Source organism: Chenopodium quinoa, unplaced genomic scaffold (genome assembly GCF_001683475.1).
Source record: "Chenopodium quinoa cultivar QQ74 unplaced genomic scaffold, ASM168347v1, whole genome shotgun sequence".
NCBI classification, from domain to species: Eukaryota; Viridiplantae; Streptophyta; class Magnoliopsida; order Caryophyllales; family Amaranthaceae; genus Chenopodium; species Chenopodium quinoa.
The window spans coordinates 2,368,842-2,388,923 of NW_018743863.1; positions in this window are offsets into that span (position 1 = coordinate 2,368,842).

The window sequence follows — 20,082 nt, forward strand, 5'->3', positions numbered from 1 at the left end:
TTGGAAATTTGATTGACCTATCAGCTTGTTGCAAGGTAATGTTGGAAGGTAAGAGTTCCCCTAGATAAAGTCTTTCATAAAATGAATATTACATTAGGCTTACACTAGCTCCTAAGTCAAATAGGGCATTATCAATTTGCATCTTGTTAATAGCACAAGGGATAGAGAAGTTTCCGGGGTCTTTCAACTTGTGTGGAATTTTGTTCATGATGATCGTACTACAATTCTAAGTCAAGTTGATAGTCTCCACAGCATCGCAAGTCCTTTTCCCACTCAAAATGTCCTTGAGGAATTTGGCATAGTTAGGCATTTGGTTGATCACATCGGTGAAAGGTAGAGACATGTAAAGTTGTTTGAGCATATCAATAAATATTCCAAATTGCTCATCCAATTTGTGTCTCATGAATTTTTAGGGATAAGGGAGCTTGGGTTTCACAATCTTTTTCTCTACTCTCACCTCCCTAGGTGTCTCAACCAAAACCTCATCTAAAGATACTCTATCTCCCTCATTCTCTACCAAAGCTTCCTTGGGGACCTCCTTGTCTTCACTCTTCCTAGGAAATCTCTCTTCAAGAACCTTACCACTCCTTGTAACAATAGAAGATCTAGGCCTTGGGAAGGTAAAGAAGAAGGTCTTGCTTTGTCTTACAAATCATTAGCAAGTTGAGAAATTTGGTTTTCGAGCATTTTGTTATGGGTCATCATCTCATCGAATTTCTTGTCACTAACGGCCATGTATGTGTTTAACAACTTGGTTTGATTTTCAATTATTTCCTCCAAATTAGTCCTAGAAGAAGAAGGTTGTGAATTGGAATTTTAACCTTGAGTCTTTGGAACAAATCAGGGTGGGGGGCCCCTTTGAGAGTTATTTTGAAAATTTCCCCTACCTTCATTGTTCCAATTACCCCTATTTTGATATTGACCATAACCTTGATTATGGTTTCCACTACCTTGGTTATGATTTCCGTAACTTTGGTTTTGATTACCATAATTTTGGTTTTGATTTTGACTATTATAACCTTGATTGTTATGGTTACCACGAAAACCTTGTTTCCTATAACCACCACCTTGGTTATAGTTGTCAAAATTACCTTGGTTTTGTTAATTCCTATTCAATTGATCTCTTTTATTATCAAACCTTTATTTGCACATTATTATTTGACACATAGTTCACATGCTCACTCTCATTGTTATCAAAATCATCACCACATTCCGGAAAAGCATGAGGGAAATTACAAGAGTCATGATCATAAGTTCCACAACAAAACAAGCAACCACTAGGCATATTATTTGAGGAGAGAGGGGGTTGAGAGTTAGAAAGAGTACCTCTCCCCTTAAATTGGGAGGGAAGATTCAAAGCTTGAGAAGAAGAAGAGCTTTCCAATTTGGCCTTGATTGCGATCATTTCTTTTCCCAAGTTTGTCATTATTTGTGAGGATAGGTTGTTGATCGCATTTAGATGGTCTATAGAGTACACCGAAGATCCACTCTTGCTAGTTGAATCCCTCTCACCATCTTGCTAATCTCTACAGTACTTCACCACATCCTCAATAATGTCCACCACTTATTCCCCCATCCTATTCATAATGGGACCTCCGGCTCCCCCATCAAGGCACGATTTCCCTTGAGGACTTAGACCACCATAGAAAATTTGAATGACTTGATAGGTTGGAATTCCGTGGTGGGGACACTCCCTTTGGTACTCTTTATACCTCTCCCATGCTTCGTAAAGGCTTTCATTAGGTCATTGCTTGAACCCTTTAATCAAAGCTGTAGCCTCCGCCGTTTTCTTTTGTGGGTAAAACTGGGACAAGAATTCCTTGGTGACTTCGTCCCATGTTCTTAGGGAGTTTGGCTTTACCTCCTTATCCAACCACTCCAAGGCTCGGTGTATGAGAGAAAAGGGAAACAACTTTAGCCGAATGAACTCTTGAGAAACTCCGTTTACTTTGATAGTATTGCAATACTTTTCAAACACCTTGAGATGGTTAAACGGACCTTCATTCTTAGCTCCTCTATATTGTCTCCTCTTGATCAAGACGATCATAGCCGGCCTAATTTCGAAATCATTCGTCGGTGTTGTAGGTGAAGCAATTCCACTCTCAAACTTGGACGCACCGGGAGTTCCCAATTCTTTCAAAGCAACTCTTGGTTTTTCTCCCATGCTTAGTTCTTCTTCAAATCCTTCTTCTCTTAAGGAACTAAACTCCAGGAATCGACTAGAAATTGTTCTCCTTGAGAAAGTCCATTAGATTTCCGGTTCAAAAGGCACAATGGATCGATCACGAGCTTTATGCATGAAAAACTCAATGAAAATATTAGTAACATGGCTACAAATGTAGCCTTAAGAAACAAAATCTTTTTGTATTTTTCAATTATAGTGAAATAGACTCAACAACTAAAGCTAAGCACCAATATCACTCCTCGACAACAGCGCTATTTTGATAGAGGAATAAACGTGTTGTCAATTGTCTATCCCTAGATTAAACAAAATTTATAACAACCTAGACAAACCTAATACGAGTATAAGGCAAGTATAAGGTCTAACCCAAAGGAGTGAGTCGGTATTACCTTTAGCCTAAATCAAGCTACTTCGAAGATTGTAGTAAGAAAATGGTTGGTAGTATGGTAAAAAGCTAGATTGATCAAGTAATTCAAGTTCAATAACACTGCTAATTGATAGTTCATTCAATTTATTCAAGCATTGGAAATGACAAACAATAGTAGCAATCAAAAGAATTCAAGAGCTATCTCCTAGAGGCCAAGCTAGGGGTCACTATGAACGGCTAATCAAGGAAAATCACAATCAAACTCAATCAATTAAAACAATTCTCAAATTGATGGTTCATGTTATTAAGAATTGCAATGCAATCTAGATTTATCTTATAGGATTATCACTCCTAATCTAATTAATCACATGCAAAACTATGTCAACCACTTTAATTGAAACAATTCAATCAATCAATGATCATCAACTAGCACAAATTATCAATCAAACATGCTTCCCCTTTTCCCTAGAATCTAATCTACTCACTAATCATGGTGTAATTCAAGAACAAATCACTAGAAATTGCATTGATCATCATTCTAAATCAAAAATCAAGAGAAAACAATATCAACTACAATATTAAATTCAAATCCAAGGATATCAAACAATCAACAATGAATCTAAGACAAACAAGTAAAGAGATGAATTAAAAGAAGAGATTCTCATTAATATTTATGATTGAAGATGAATAAATCCAGGCATAATTGATCTAATGTTGAAATACAAATCCAAAACCAAGAACTTCTCTCTAACTTCTCTCTCTAAAACTAAGCTAATGAAAATTATCTAAAATATGGTTTTTAAAAAGGAATTACAAGTGTATTTATAAGCAAATAAGGAAATCAGGATCCCCGCGCCTTCTCATAGAAATCCCGCACCCGCGGGGAAATGGGTACGGAACCCATAACAAACTCCGCGGGCTGTCTGGGCAACACCCGCGCCCGCGGCAAAAGCCACCGCGCCCGCGGCAAAGGCGCGGCGAATCCCCTGCTCCCAAAGAGTAATTAGAGGCCCGCGGTCTCTCTAATCTGGAGGGCTCTTTCCAGTCTACCCGCGCCCGCGGAGAGCCCGGAGTCAGACCGCGGAGAGTTCCCGGTCGATTTTGGATAATTTGATGCAACATATACCGCGCCCTTGGCCTTCAGGACCCGCGCCCGCGACAACTTGGCAATGGCTGATTCCCTTCTAAGCCCTCTCTGAGCCCTCTCTAAGCCGATTGCTTCCTCCTTGCTTAGTCAATATAGCCATCTTGATACCTTTGCAAAGACAACTCCTAGGTACATACAAGAGCAAACAAAGGAATGAAATAAAAGGGAAAAAGAGCCAAACAAAAGGAAAACACTAAGAAAACACGAGAAACACAAAGAAAGAAGGAAAAAGAGGAACTAAAGGAAAAAGGACCAATAATAAGATAAGAAAGCATGAAAAAGGGATGAAATTATCCTAAAAGACTACCCTATGAGTGCCATAAATGACACTCATCAGCTTTCCATTAGTCTTCACAACCATTGATTTACATATTGTTCCCGAGTTGCTACAATTGTCATTATTATTTATTGATCCCGTTCCTAGTGCTTTATTTGTTTGGTTTCTTTGTTTGTTAGTTGTTAGTGTTCTCTCTTTATCTTTGTATTCGACCTAGCTTAGGTACATAATTGAGAGCGCTTGAACATTACCGTTCCTTTGGGTTTGAACCTTGACTTGCCTCTATACTTGTATATAGGTTTGTTAAGTGTTTATAAATTTAGTTTTATCGAGGGAGTAGTTTCAACGACCTAGTTCCACCCCTGTCAGTAATGATTGCAAAAAGTAACGTGTCCACATAAATAAGGGGAATGTCCCTATTTATAGGGTCCTTGGGAAGTGTGCCCTCCCTAGGGTTTGATGACTTAGGGATTAGGGCACGCCGTTTGCGGCACCCTCAAAGTTAAGGCCTTGAAGGCCGCCTTTTCAGAAAGGGCTATCTGAGTGACACGTGTCACGCATCTGGAGAGGCCATTTGGGCTCCTCCAAGGACGACACGTGTCACTCTCTCATTGGTCCACTTGGGGGTATTAAATACCCCAAATCATTTTCCCCTCACATGTGTCACGTGGCATGCCACGTGGTGCCTGTTACAAGTGTCGGCTTCTGAGAGGCTGAGGATATTACTTTTACTGTTCACCTGAATCTAGGGTTTTACCATGGAGCATTTACCCCCTATAAATAGAGGGGTTGACCTCCCTTGGATTCACCCTTGCGTGAATCTTTGGGAGAATCTTTGAATATTTTACTTTCAAAGACTTTTGACTTCTTCAGCTTCCGACACTCGGCCAACTTCATTTTCCAGTTCTAACAGACGTCCCTAACCGGTGCCTCTTAGTACCTTCTTCTAAGGTAACCGCCTGATTTTTTATTTACTTATTTCTTTGCGTTTTTTCTTTTTCAAAAATGGTTTCCCAAATGCACCCTGCATGACCTAGTTTAGCGATCAGCCGGTCATCGGGGATAGCTGAATCTAGAACTAGGAGTGTCGAATGCTCGTTTGAGAACTTTCCTTTAAATATATCTTCAAATCCCACATTTTATGTGCCCCTACAGGGCACGATGGCTAGAACAAAGCAGACGACCAGGAGATATAGGACGGATGGTTCTTGGTATCATTCGGATAGTGAGACAGTTTTCTTGGGATGGCTCCATTAGGGCGCCTATCTCGGAGATTAGTAAAGACCCCCCTAGCAATGTTAGCACTCCCAATGACTCATTTTTAGAGGATTGTGATGAGGAATATGGAAACCCCGGGCCGAGTGAATCGGTGCCGGATGCCGAGTTGGGGGAGGCCACTGCTGGCACCATCCTACAGGCCCCCAGCTCTGAAGAAAATTCTAGTGATGACTCTGCGTCATCATCCTGTAACAGCGCCTCCGTTGACTAGGACGAGGCGCATTCGAACCTTAAGGCTGCCCAAGAGTCCCTCCCTGTTGAGAAGGGAGAGGGCTAGAAAGAGCCGTCTTCTTCTAGGTGACATGAGCGTGCTCCTTATTACTTGCACATCGCCGAAAGCAGGCGAAATACAATGAAAAAGGACCTTGGAAAATTTATTTCCGCCCATGTCATGGGACATGGGTTCTTATTGTCCGTGCAGGATGTTAAGGACACGGTCACCTGGCCTGAGATGGCCAGCTATGGTGACCAGTGCTTTGGATGCTTTGAAGCAGCCATCCAAGCAGGGCTGTGCTTCCCTCTTCATCAGGCCGTGGAAAGGATTTTGGACGGAAACTAGCTGGGTATATGGAAACTAGCCCCAAGTTCTTGGGTTAATGCTCGGGGCTACATTTGCTCAGCTTCGAGGCATTTGCTCAAATGCACTACCTGAGCAGGACTCCAAATGCAAGCGGGATCGGCTGGTTTACTCTTACTAGCCATACCCGTTATATAATGACCGTAGGGAAGGAGAAAAAATGGAAGGACTAAAGGTCCAATTTTTACATAATCTCTTCCCTAGATTTCCAAAAGAACAGTCGATACAATTGTCGGACTCAATATCCGCCCCTCATGGCTCGGAAGAAAGCCCTTGCGCCTGTTCCTAGGCGAGCGTAGGAGGAGATTTTTGATCAGGGCCTTTTCACTGTGGTCGTCCTAACAAACAAAAAGACAGGGGTCAAGGAAGATTCCCAAAGTTATATTCCCCGATTCGAGTGGCTCTCGGACGGGACGTACTTGGCTGGCTGTGGCCTTAGTATAGAGAAGCCGAGAGGTAGCTGGCCGCTTGAATTTATAAGATTTGTTACTCATATTGTTTTTATTCATTTCATTTCATACTATTATAGTTGTTTCGTGCAAAAATAACAATGGCAAAGCTTCCTTCACACAAGAAGTCGTATGTCTCTGCAACCATCCACCGAGAAAACCTTAAGCGCTTGGATGAGCAGCCGCCACGCGGCACTCCTTAGGTAAAAAGTATTCAATTTTAAAATTTTCCCAATGAATTACTTGATGTAATTTCTCTCAAGATCTCACATATGAACTCTTTGCAGGGTGGCTCATATAAGCCTGCTCCCTCTTCTCAGCCGTATCCCAAACTACGTAAGCAGTCGGCTGGCGATGTTTTCCAAAGCCACAGGAAACATGTTGCCAGCAAGCCAAAAAAGGGAACGGGCGCCTCTTCCCTTACTCACACTCCATCAAAGCAGGACGCTCAACATCGAGTGTCGAAGAGTAGCAAGCAGCCAGTCACCATTGCTGGCGGAGCTGCAGGCGGCAAATGACAAGTTTAATGCCCGACTCCTTAGGAAAGCTCAGGAGGCGGCAGCCAAAGATGCCCTGGAGGGGTCCAGCTCGTCAGGTGACTCGTCTTCTTCTTTTCCGGCTTGCGTACCGAGTAATCTTGTACTTTACCGATGGAGGGGTCGGGTGATTTGATAATTTCTAACTAGGCCAGCTAACAATCCCAGTCGTTTGACCTGTTTTATTCTAATTGGTGTTTATGCTTTAAAATTTTCAAAGCTTTCAATTTTTCATGCATAGAATCTTTGGCTAAGTATTTTAACCTGCATAGTATGCAAATGTTCTTGCCCCTGGCCAGATGTCGAATGGTTTTAGTTGCGTGGATTGATTGATTGACTTAGAAATTTTATACTTTTAAGAGTATGAATGGTTTCTGATCAATCAATCACTATGGTGATTGCCCCAAACTAAGTGTGATAAGTGGCATTTATGCCACTATTTAGATCCTCTAATCGCCGTATTTTTCTACGTTTGTCCCTTGTTTGTACCCCTTTTGCTCTGTTTCTCTCTTTATTATGTTTTTGTGCTTTTCCTCGTGTTTTGTAGGCTTTTGGAGTTGATTTTGAGAGAATGAAGAGCTTGGAGAATTGGAGTTCATTTGAAGAGCTACAAAGGAAGTTAAGGAGCAAGCAAGCAAGGCCATGCGGACAACGCGGGTCGCGCTTTCAGAATGGCGCGGGCGCGCCAAGCCAAGCGCGGGCGTGCCTAACATTGGGGTTGAAAATATTGAAGGAGGCAGAATGTAGGCGCGATTTGGGCGCGGCTTAGGCGCGGGCGCTCCTAAGATAGGCGCGGGCGCTCCTAAGATAGGCGCGGGCGCTCAAGGGCCTGAACTCCGAAACTAACCTTTGTTCACTCTTTTTGCCATAACTTTTTATCTACAAATTGGATTGAGGTGATTCAAATTGCATTGAAAACTAGACTTGAAGTTCTTTCAAAAAGTAGGTCGCACGCCCCCAGAAGCCTCCTAGAACAGAAGTTATTGCCGTTTGAAAAAGAATGTTGCTGTCAGGCCAATCCCAGTGCGCGGCCGCGCAGGCCTCTATCGCGGGCGCGCACGAGCAGCTACGGGTCTTTTAAATGCTTCTTCCTCTCCTCTTTTTGGCCAAGTTTTGATGGTGGGTTTCTTTGGGGTTTTCTCTCTCCTCTTTGAGGGGTTAAACCCTAACATCTCTCCATCAATCTTCACATAAATTAGGCTTAGATTTAGTTTTAATCTTTGTTTTTATACTTTGCAATGTAGATTAAGAGTAATTTAGGGTATTTTAGAGAGAGAAAGTGAAGAGCTTCAATGGTGGATTGAAGAAGATGAAGATGCAAAGTGACATTGTTTTGGATTCCTTTTCAATACTTCAATGAGCATTCTAAACTCTATCTCATTTATTGTTCTTTCTTAATTTCTTGCTTGATTAGAGTAGTTGTTTAGTTTAATTGCTTCTCTTTGTTCTTCTTGTTGGGTTTTGTGTTAGTTGTTCATGATTAGTGAGTAATTCCCTTTACTAAGGGATTGGTGATAGCATGTGGTGAATCTTGAATGTATTAGGCTAGACAAATGTTGGTTATATGTGATTAAATATACCTTGTAACCATGTTTTACTAATTACTCCATGTGAATGGCCAATCATGTGTTGTAATTGGGTGGATTGAACTAAGTTATGACGATAGTGTAACTTAGGGATATCCATTAGGTGATCGATTCTATGCAAAAACCTTAACTTTCATAGCTTATGACGATAGTATGAGCATGTGTTAAGTTGGGAAAGCCTTTGACCCCGATAGGTGGTTAGATGGTATTGTTGGTATTGCCTTATATGAGATATTTGGTTTGCATGTAAACTCATTTCCATTGCCTAACTTTATTGAAGATCATTGTCATGTTTGACCCTCTCCCTTGGTGTTAGTTTAACTTAATATTAATCTCATTTTGTTTATTGTTCTATCCATCCTATCTCTTTGACCTAGCTTAATTGGTGGTGGTGTTGATAGTGTTTATGTCGTCTCCGTGGTTCGACCCTCTACTTACAACTAAACTTGTTTAGTGTAGGTGTAGGTTTATAAATATTGTTTGGTTGAGGGTAGTTAGTCCAACGACCTAATTATCCATCACCAAAATGGCGCCGTTGCCGGGGACGGCTTCCATTATTGTTGTATTACCTTATTGAGTCTAGGTCTTTGCGAATATTTTCTTTTCTTTTTGTTTATTTTTTGTTTAAAAAAAAAGGAAAAAAAAGGGGAAATTCCAAAAATATTTGAGCTTTCTTATTTGGTTGCTATTTGTTTTGCCTCATTGAGTCATGGATCAATTTGTCCAAAATGAAATGTCATGTCCTTCTTTGCCTCAATTTGAATATGAGCCCTTTTGGGTATACTTTAATAGGTTTGAAGACTTCTCTAATTACCTTGGTTGTACTTTAAGGGAGTCTTGTGAGATAATTTATTGGGGTTTGAATGAGTACACTAGGGGGGTGGTTGAAAACAAATTTAATGGTGAATTTCGAGCCACATCTTCGGATGAGGCTTGGGATTTCTATTTGTGGTTTGCTCGGGATAGCAATGAGCAAGATAATTATGATAATTGTCGTGATTTTTCTAACTCTTGCATAAACTCTAATGATGATTCTTATGTTCCCCATGATGATCCCTTGATGCATGATGGCAACCCTTCCCTTTTGTATGCTAATTGTAATGAGATGCATCCCAATGTTGATAATGTTCATGATATTTTTCAATGTTCATCAATTATGTGCATGAATTCCAATGATGCTTCACACCCCCCAAATTCTCAAATGCATAATTCTTCATCTTCCTTTCCTTTTTCATACACGATTCCTAATGAGTTCCCCTATGTGTCTAATGAGCCTTTTTGTGAGGGTAATTCAGTGGGGAGATCGAAGGAAGAAGAGTGTATGGAGATGCTTAAGGAGTTTATGAGAAAACAAGATGAAGAGAGGAATGAAAGGGAAGCTTGGATTAAAATGATGGAAAGTAAAATTTCCCAACTAGCCTCATCCCAAGAGGATGCCTTTCCTTCTTCTCCCTCCTCCCATTTGAGTGAGCCTAAGGGTAATCAAGAGAGTGAGACAACTCATTTGGAATTTGAGAATGTGATTGAGGATGATGATTTTGAAAGTGATGGAGGGAGTATGGATGATTAGATTTTTCATGACTTCGTGAATACCAACCCCTCCACCCAATTTGAGCCTCAAAACTCTTCGCAACCCATTGACGATACAAAATTGATGCAATTAAACATTGATTTGAGGTTGCTTAGAGAAAATTTTGGTTTAGGTGATGATGAGATACCGATGTTCATTCATGGTGACTTGGGGAATGTTAACAATGATGATCATGCTCTTGTTGAGAGTGAAATATCCCAATTGGTGATTGAGAATACATCGAAAATCTTTGAGGGTATTGAAGATGAGTTGGAAGAGAAAGCTTGTGATTCAATGCTAGGTGGTGTAATTGAGGTGGTGAGTGCGATCCCAATTCAAACCCCTTCAACTTACATCCCTTTTTCAAGGAAGTTTAGCAATATTCCTTCTTTTCCCATCTCACTACCATATTTTCTTAAAAATAAACCAATTGAGGACCCCCTTGCCTCTCTAAACCACCATGACCTTACTTTTGATTCCAATGATGAGCTTTCACCTTCCAAAATGCAACTAAATGAGTTTGTTCCCTCTTTTTCTTTTTCTTATTCTAATTTTTCTTTTGATTCTTTTGATTTTTCTTTTCCCCCTCCCCTCAAGCATAGAGTTTCTTTCAACTTTGTGCTTGCTTGTCATATGAGCATCGTATATGCTCTATTTCTTGAAATATTTTCCGATGCATATGACAAGCTTTTGCGTTCTTTGTCCGGTTATTTACTAATAAGGTCAATCTTGGACCTTAAACAAGACTTTCTCGGGAAGTAACCCGTGTTTATATTGCTTTTAATTTTCTTTTATATCTTTTAATTTTGTTTTCCTCTTGTTTATCTTTGTATATAGGTACTTGATGTCTATACTTTTGCGCATGACCTTTGACCGAGAACCATAAGAAGTAGAAAACCAAGGAATATTTGTAACTGGAAGTTGAAGCATCAAAGAAGAGCAATTTAATGGAAATGAGGAAAATGACTTAATTTGCGGGTTTCTACACCCACCTAACATTTTGGTTCACTCTTTCCATCTCCTCTCTTTTGTTGCTTTACCCTTTTATTTTCATATGGTTTGAAAGATAAATGTTTGTGGTTTTGTTGTTTCCTTCTTCCCTTTCTTGGTCTCTTGATTGCTTGATTTACCCCCCATACATACCAAGGTTTATTTTTGACTTTGGTTATTCTATATTTGGATGGCCATGAGTGCCTTATTGACTTGACTTTTGGTATGCATGGCTTTGTCGTTGATCATGCTCTCTTCTAGCGCAATTTGTATATACATTCTCAAGTTGTTCTCGTTTTGTGAATATTTGTTTGTATAGCGTCTTTTCCTTTGAAAACAAGGCAAGTTTGCATATGTGTTTTGATCCGTTCTTGTTTTGGTCTTACTACTTTGAACTTGTGTCCTTGAATGTTTTCCTTCCTAATTGGTAATGGTATGCACGGTTTGAGAGTGTTTTGGGTTGAGTTAAACATATTTTAATGCTAAGGTAGCGGTTTTAAGAACTTTGGGATACTTGTAGCCTTAATCCATGGTTGTGGTAAGACGGTGTCGCTCTCCATGGTGGATATGAACCCCTTAGGTCGGTAATTGCTATACAAATCCCGTGTGAGGTTTATTTGTTCTAGCCTTCATCAACTTTGTTGAGTGGCATATTTGGATCCTTGGTTATGCATTTTCAAATCCAGAGTTTGACTTCTATCTACCCGAGATCGTGACCGAACCCTTTAATGGAGGACATAGGCATTTTTCATTTTCTTATCCTTCTTTTTGTTTTGTTACAAAATTGGTTTTCTTTTAAATTTGCCCCTCTTGCTAACCCTTTGAGCCTATTTCCCTTTCTTGATTTTGAGCCACATTACAAACCGAATGACCTTTTGTTCCCCTAAACCTTTTGTTTATGTGAAGCATGTTGGTTTGAGAATTGTTTTGTGTTGATTTTGAACGCAAATGAGAAAGTTGTAGTTCTTTGGTCAAGCAAGTGAGTAAACTGTGTTTCTATTCAGTGAAATAAGAGCAAATGCTTATGAAAATCCGTCCTTACTCAAATAAGGTAAGGACCAAAAAAAAAAAAAAAAAAAAAAAATTCATATCCCTCGTGTTTGAGCATTGAGGACAATGCTCCGTTCAAGTGTGGGGGAGTCCTGTTTCTTAGTCTTGTTAGTGTTTGTTTATTGAATAAGTGTGGGGGAATACCACCAAATTTTTAAATTTTTCAAAATTTTTCCCACCTTACACCCCAAGCATACCCTTACAACCAATAAAAGACCTTTAGACCCTATAGAGTTTAGTCTTTATCGATGGAGGAAGATAGTTGTCAAGCTTATAGAGAGAGAGTGCATAGCCAAGATGTCGGGATAACCTTCTCATCGTTTTCATTTCTTTATCTTTTTCCGGTTCCTTCGAGGAACCATGAGAAGCCCACCTAATGGTTGACTTGAAGCTAGTGGAGAGAACGCGGCTAGCTAGTTTGGGATGAAAGGTGAATTGTACGGCTCTTAGTTCTCTATGCTTAGCTTAGTCTATGTTTCTTTCAACCCTAAACATCTTGGAACGTGCATACCCTTATTTGTTTAGAAAGTTGTGCATTCATTGGTGCTTGTTTCGTTCCAAAAAGTCCACCAAGAACGTCTTGTTTTTGTGTTTATTTTATTTGTCTATGCATTGCCTTGTTTGTGTTTCTTTATGTGTAGAGTTATGGGTTAAACTCTTTGGAAACCCTTACGAGAGCACACTCGTCCTCATAGGCGACTTTGAGGTTTAAATGGCTTGTTGTTTACGCTAAAAACAACCGTGATTCCTACGAAAGTGAGTTAGTGTATATTCTTTTTCACCCCTCTCCTTTTAGTGTTATTAGATCCTTTTTCTTTCTTTTTGTTTCTGCTTCTGTTCTTGCTTGAGGACAAGCAAGAGGCAAGTGTGGGGGAGTTTGATAAGTGGCATTTATGCCACTATTTAGATCCTCTAATCGCCGTATTTTTCTACGTTTGTCCCTTGTTTGTACCCCTTTTGCTCTGTTTCTCTCTTTATTATGTTTTTGTGCTTTTCCTCGTGTTTTGTAGGCTTTTGGAGTTGATTTTGAGAGAATGAAGAGCTTGGAGAATTGGAGTTCATTTGAAGAGCTACAAAGGAAGTTAAGGAGCAAGCAAGCAAGGCCATGCGGACAACGCGGGTCGCGCTTTCAGAATGGCGCGGGCGCGCCAAGCCAAGCGCGGGCGTGCCTAACATTGGGGTTGAAAATATTGAAGGAGGCAGAATGTAGGCGCGATTTGGGCGCGGCTTAGGCGCGGGCGCGCCTATGATAGGCGCGGGCGCTCCTAAGATAGGCGCGGGCGCTCAAGGGCCTGAACTCCGAAACTAACCTTTGTTCACTCTTTTAGCCATAACTTTTTATCTACAAATTGGATTGAGGTGATTCAAATTGCATTGAAAACTAGACTTGAAGTTCTTTCCAAAGGTAGGTCGCACGCCCCCAGAAGCCTCCTAGAACAGAAGTTATTGCCGTTTGAAAAAGAATGTTGCGGTCAGGCCAATCCCAGTGCGCGGCCGCGCAGGCCTCTATCGCGGGCGCGCACGAGCAGCTACGGGTCTTTTAAATGCTTCTTCCTCTCCTCTTTTTGGCCAAGTTTTGATGGTGGGTTTCTTTGGGGTTTTCTCTCTCCTCTTTGAGGGGTTAAACCCTAACATCTCTCCATCAATCTTCACATAAATTAGGCTTAGATTTAGTTTTAATCTTTGTTTTTATACTTTGCAATGTAGATTAAGAGTAATTTAGGGTATTTTAGAGAGAGAAAGTGAAGAGCTTCAATGGTGGATTGAAGAAGATGAAGATGCAAAGTGACATTGTTTTGGATTCCTTTTCAATACTTCAATGAGCATTCTAAACTCTATCTCATTTATTGTTCTTTCTTAATTTCTTGCTTGATTAGAGTAGTTGTTTAGTTTAATTGCTTCTCTTTGTTCTTCTTGTTGGGTTTTGTGTTAGTTGTTCATGATTAGTGAGTAATTCCCTTTACTAAGGGATTGGTGATAGAATGTGTTGAATCTTGAATGTATTAGGCTAGACAAATGTTGGTTATATGTGATTAAATATACCTTGTAACCATGTTTTACTAATTACTCCATGTGAATGGCCAATCATGTGTTGTAATTGGGTGGATTGAACTAAGTTATGACGATAGTGTAACTTAGGGATATCCATTAGGTGATCGATTCTATGCAAAAACCTTAACTTTCATAGCTTATGACGATAGTATGAGCATGTGTTAAGTTGGGAAAGCCTTTGACCCCGATAGGTGGTTAGATGGTATTGTTGGTATTGCCTTATATGAGATATTTGGTTTGCATGTAAACTCATTTCCATTGCCTAACTTTATTGAAGATCATTGTCATGTTTGACCCTCTCCCTTGGTGTTAGTTTAACTTAATATTAATCTCATTTTGTTTATTGTTCTATCCATCCTATCTCTTTGACCTAGCTTAATTGGTGGTGGTGTTGATAGTGTTTATGTCGTCTCCGTGGTTCGACCCTCTACTTACCACTAAACTTGTTTAGTGTAGGTGTAGGTTTATAAATATTGTTTGGTTGAGGGTAGTTAGTCCAACGACCTAATTATCCATCACCAAAGTGACAGAAGGCCAAGTAGAGCAAACAGTTTCTTGAATGCATTCAGCCAAAGGCCTCAAGGAGTATAGAAAAGTTGCTAAGTCTTTTGACTTAACATATTTATTGAAAACGGAATGGTCCGCCTGCCTTACCCCATTGCAAGAACGGGCGTTAAAGTAGCCTCTAATCATGAAACAGTAGCCGTCTTCCGTCTGTACTAGAACAGCCGAAAAACTCATGTTAGAGCATACGGTAGTTTAAATTATGTTCATCCGACCATTGGCCTTGTTTAGCAAATAAATAGCCACTTAGTCATTGACTTAACTTAAAAATTGAATAATTAGCGCTAAGTTATAAACTTTGCTTAAGGATAAGTTTTAGGTCAACTATTTGTGCAGTCGGGTCCTTTCTTAAAGTTATTAGGTGTCTGCTGTTTGGGGAGACGGTCCCTTAACCATTTTAAGTTGTAAAATTACTTAGCCGTCTGCATATTGTACAGGCGATAGCTCGTAAAATCTAGACGTTGTCCGTCTAAACATTGTGCAGGCAAAGTTCAAGCGTCGTCATTAGTTATAAATTAGTCCGTCTGCACTTTATGCAGCCGGAACTATAGAGGGTAAGCAGGCGGCATCCTTCATTATTGTGAGCATGGTCCTTCTGCACTTTGTGCAGTCGGTACTCAAAATAAAGTAAATAAATACAAGTATGAAATGAAGGCAAAATTTCTACTACTAGAAAATGGCTTAATACCGACGGAATTTTTACGACGGGCCTGTTTTTCCGTCGCAAACTTTATTTTTAGCGACGGAATTAAGTTTGTTGCTAAAATGCGTCGGGAAATTTTATTTGCGACGGAAATTCCCTCGCTAAATTATATTTATGTCGGAAAATAATTTTGCTACAAAATTTTCCGTCAGAAAAAATTTACCGACAGAAATAAATTCCGTCGCAAAAATTTGAACTAAAATGAGGTTTGTAAACCAGAAAGAACAAGGAAAAAAACGGGGGAAGAGAGAAAAAGAAAGAAAGAAAGAAAGGGAGAAAGAGAGAGAAGGAAAGAGAAAGAGGAAGAGGAGAGGACGCCGCTGCCGCTGCTTCCGCCTGAGCGCGCCTCCGCCTGAGCGACCACCGGATCCCGCTGCCGCTGTTCTCCCCGACGGTAAGTCGCTGTTAGTTTTTTTTTTATTTTTTATTTTAAATTCGCAAAAGGCCACCACTAACCACCGGGGCTTGTGAACAGCCACCACCGGCTTGTTGCAGCCGCCGTCACACCTACCCGGCCGGCGACATTCCAAGAATTCTGGCTGCAGCTCCGGTGAGGTATTTTTATATTTTTTTATTTTTATGTTTTAATTTTTATTTTTTTGATTTAACCCTAACCACCACCAACACCCCTTATGTTTCAGGTCCCTCCACCGTTCCGCCTCCTACCAGAACCACCACCACCTTCATCCTCCCGCTGGTAAATTATTGAAATTAATTTTACCTTTTTTTTATTTTTTTTAAATAAAAATTGACATTTTACACCTTAAATAATGTTTAATTGTTATTATTTGTAGGATTTGTATCTTTTTCTTGCTTTGAATCTCAATAAAAAGTGCAGATCTATAGGTTCGTGACATTCTAATTTCTAAAATTGTTATTTTAGTTTATACTTGGCATGTTAGTGACTTAGATGAATGTTAGTTTAGTTTGCTTTGATTTTATTATAATAAATAATAATGGTTGATATGTTAATTAAGTTTAATTTGGTTTGGTTTTTTTTATAATAATGTAAGACATGACATGTTAATTTTGTTTAGTTTAGTATAATAATGTATGTCATGATATGTTAGTTTAGGTTGATATTTTATTATAATAATGTACCGCATGATATGTTAGTTTACATTGATTTAGTTTATTATAATAATGTATGTTAGTTTAGTTTAATTTATTATTATTTAATAATGTATGTTAGTTTTGTTTAGTTTAATATAATGTATGTTAGTTTAATTTAATGCATGTTAGTTAATTTAGTAAAAAAAATTTGTTTTATATAATTTTAAATGTAATGATTACTATATAATTGTTTATATCAATTTAATTACGAATATTAGTTGTTTATATATGATTGTTTATATCAATTTAATTATGATTATGATATATTTGGTTTACTTATAATGATTGTGTTATGTAATTTTCTTGGCATATTTTTAAATGAGCGTGTTATATTTACTTGATATATTTTTGAATGAATCATTTGCATCATCATTTTCCTAGATACCCGTTCAAGGCGTACTCATTAGGAGTATGTCTTGGATAGTCCCCGGTTGGGACTGTCCTTGGACGTTTATTCTCACTTAGGTGGTGAATGTATGCCTTGTTATTGATTCTAGGGAATATCCTAGCTTATCATTTCTCTACAATGTTCTCTGGGTACATACGACGGGTTATCTAATAGCCTACATCGTGTACTTGGAGAACATAAGGGAAATGCTGCCGAATTTTCCAAAGAATTGATAACCTGGCATACATTCGCTAGTGAGATTAAATGTCCAAGGATGGGTTAGGTTGGAGTGATAAGGACCTTTGGACATCATGTACAATCTTATTATCATATTTTTAACATTTAGATGGTTAATGAATATTCAATACACGTTGTGACTAATGTGATTATACATATTCATGAGTTTGTGTAGAAGTTGTAATCATGAAACGAACAGAACGTAGCTGGATGTATGAAAGGACGGTTGGGCATTCTATTAATCCGGAATTTGTGAAAGGGGTAGATGAGTTCCTTAAATACGTGGAAGACCATCCCGAGAGTAGCAACCCGAATGAAGTTAGGTGTCCATGTTTTAAATGTAAGAACAAACGACTTTGGGATGCAGAAACTGTTAAAATTTATTTGTACCGCAAGGGTTTCATACCTAATTACTATGAGTGGATGTGTCATGGGGAAGGCTTTTCCGGGAGCTCCTGAAGGAGCGTCAAATGAATACCGTGAAATGGTTTTCAATGCTTTTGGTCATAATGAAGATCAAGGGCATTAGAAGAGGCAGAGGAGGAGCCTAATGAACAAGCTAAGCATTTCCTAGATTTGTTAAAGGCTTCCGAAAGACCATTATACGAAGGAAGTTCATTATCTGTGTTAGAGATGGCTGCTCGAATTACTAGTCTTAAGCGTGAGTATAATTTGCCCCATGGATGTGTTGATGGGTTTGCTTCTTTGGTCAATGAGGCGATTCTTAACAATAACAATATGGCCGACATATTCTATGAGGTGAAGAAGGTTGTGAAGGGGTTGGAGTTGCCTCATGAAAAGATTCATGCATGCCCGAAAGGATGTATGCTGTTTTGGAAGGATGATGTTCAGCTATCTACATGTAGGGTGTGTGGTAGCGATCGATACAAAAAGACTTCTAAAGGTAGTTTAGTGCCTTTGAATGTTTTAATTTATTTTCCGATCACACCGAGATTGCAAAGGCTCTATGCAACCAAGAACATATCGGAAGAAATGACATGGCATTCAAAAAATCCTCGAGTTCAAGGCACAATGGCGCACCCTAGTGATAGTGAAGCTTGGAAACACCTCGATAGATGCTTTCCAGAATTTTCCAATGAGCCTCGTAATGTTCGACTTGGCTTGTGTACAGATGGTTTTGCTCCTCATGGTAAGTTTTGGGGAAAATATTCCTGTTGGCCTGTCATTTTGACCCCTTATAACTTGCCTCCTTAAATGTGTATGAAAAGACAATTCATGTTCCTTTCGTTGCTCGTTTCTGGTCCTAAGAACCCTAAGGGAAATTTGGATGTGTATATGAAACCGTTGGTACAAGTGTTGAAAAAATTATGGGAAGTAGGCGCAAATACTTATGACATTTCGAGGAAACAAAATTTCAATGTTCGAGCAACCATCCTTTGGACTGTTAGTGACTTCCCAGTTTACGGTATGTTGTCTGGTTGGATCTTAGCGGGTAAGAAGGCTTGTCCTTATTGTATGGATAAAAGCAAAGCATTCTGGCTTGAACACAGTGGCAAAGTTTCTTGGTTTGATTGTCATCGCCAATTCCTTCCAACTGATCACCCTTTTCGAAATAGTAAAACTGCATTTTGTAACAACAAAGTCGAAAAGGGTTCACCGCCACACATCATGTCAGGTGAGGAATTGTGGGAATGTGTGAGACACCTTCCAAAGGCAACTGATGGGCTGGAGGCATTGAAACACCTCAAAAGAGAAAAAAAAGGGTGGTTCAAGCAAACCTCGTTGTGGGAGCTTCCTTATTGGAAGCATCTGCTCATCCGTCACAACTTGGATGTCATGCACATTGAAAAGAACTTCTTTCATCAGTTAATCCACACCATTATGCATGTTAAAAAATAGACATGTGACACGTCATCGGCTCGAAATGACATAGCTAAATATTATAAAAGGCCACAACTTCATCTACAGGAGGACGGTAGGGGAAAAGAGTACATGCCAAAAGCCCCATTTTCTCTTTATAAGGCTCAAAGAAAAGTGTTGTGTGACTGGGTTAAACAGTTGCGTTTTCCTGATGGATATGCCTCTAATTTGAGCAGATGTGTAGATTTACAAGGTTGCAAGCTTCATGGTATGAAAAGCCACGACTGTCATGTGTTCATGGAGAGGTTGTTGCCTACTACTTTGAGGGAATTGCTCCCTACCCATATTTGGAATACGGTTACAGAGATCAGTCAATTAATCCGTGATTTGTGTTGTTACACAATCACCGTTAGTGACATGGAGCGATTAGAGAAAAACATAGCTGAAATCCTTTGCAAGCTTGAGAAGGTGTTCCCTCCGGCATTCTTCAACTCCATGGAGCATTTACCTATTCATTTTCCATATGAGGGAAAGTTATGTGGTCCTGTTCAATATAGATGGATGTATCCCTTCGAAAGGTAAATAAAATTCCCCTTCACTTCCTCTTTCATACAAAACCTTCATATTCATGACCTATTTACACAATTATTTATACTAATTTAATTGCAGGTTCCTTAATCACTTGAAACGTAAAATTGGGAACAAGGTTCGAGTTGAAGGTTCCATATGTAATGCTTATCTCACCGAAGAGATAGCAAACTTTTGCTCAAATTACTTTCAGCCGTCAGTTGACACAAAAACTCGGGATCTCGGTCGAAATGTAAATGTAGACATGGAATCAACAGTGGACAACGCTGACTTACCAGAGTTGTTCTCGGTGGATACCGGTCGTGCCTCAACTGAGGGTAAAACTCGGTATTTAGATGAAAAAGAACTCGAGTGTGCTCATTTGTCTGTTTTACGAAACTGCGACATTCTTGGTGAATACGAAAGGTATACATGTTAAAGAATTAATTTTATTCATAGTTTTTAAGAATTAAAATGGTTGAATTACTAATTTCTCTTGTATCATTGACCTAATAGGAAGTTTGAGGACTACGTTCTTAGTTCCCGACCGTTTTTGCGTAGAGAAGAAGTTATGGAGAAATGTGACACCGAATTCTCTGATTGGTTTCACCATAAGGTGATAGAAATA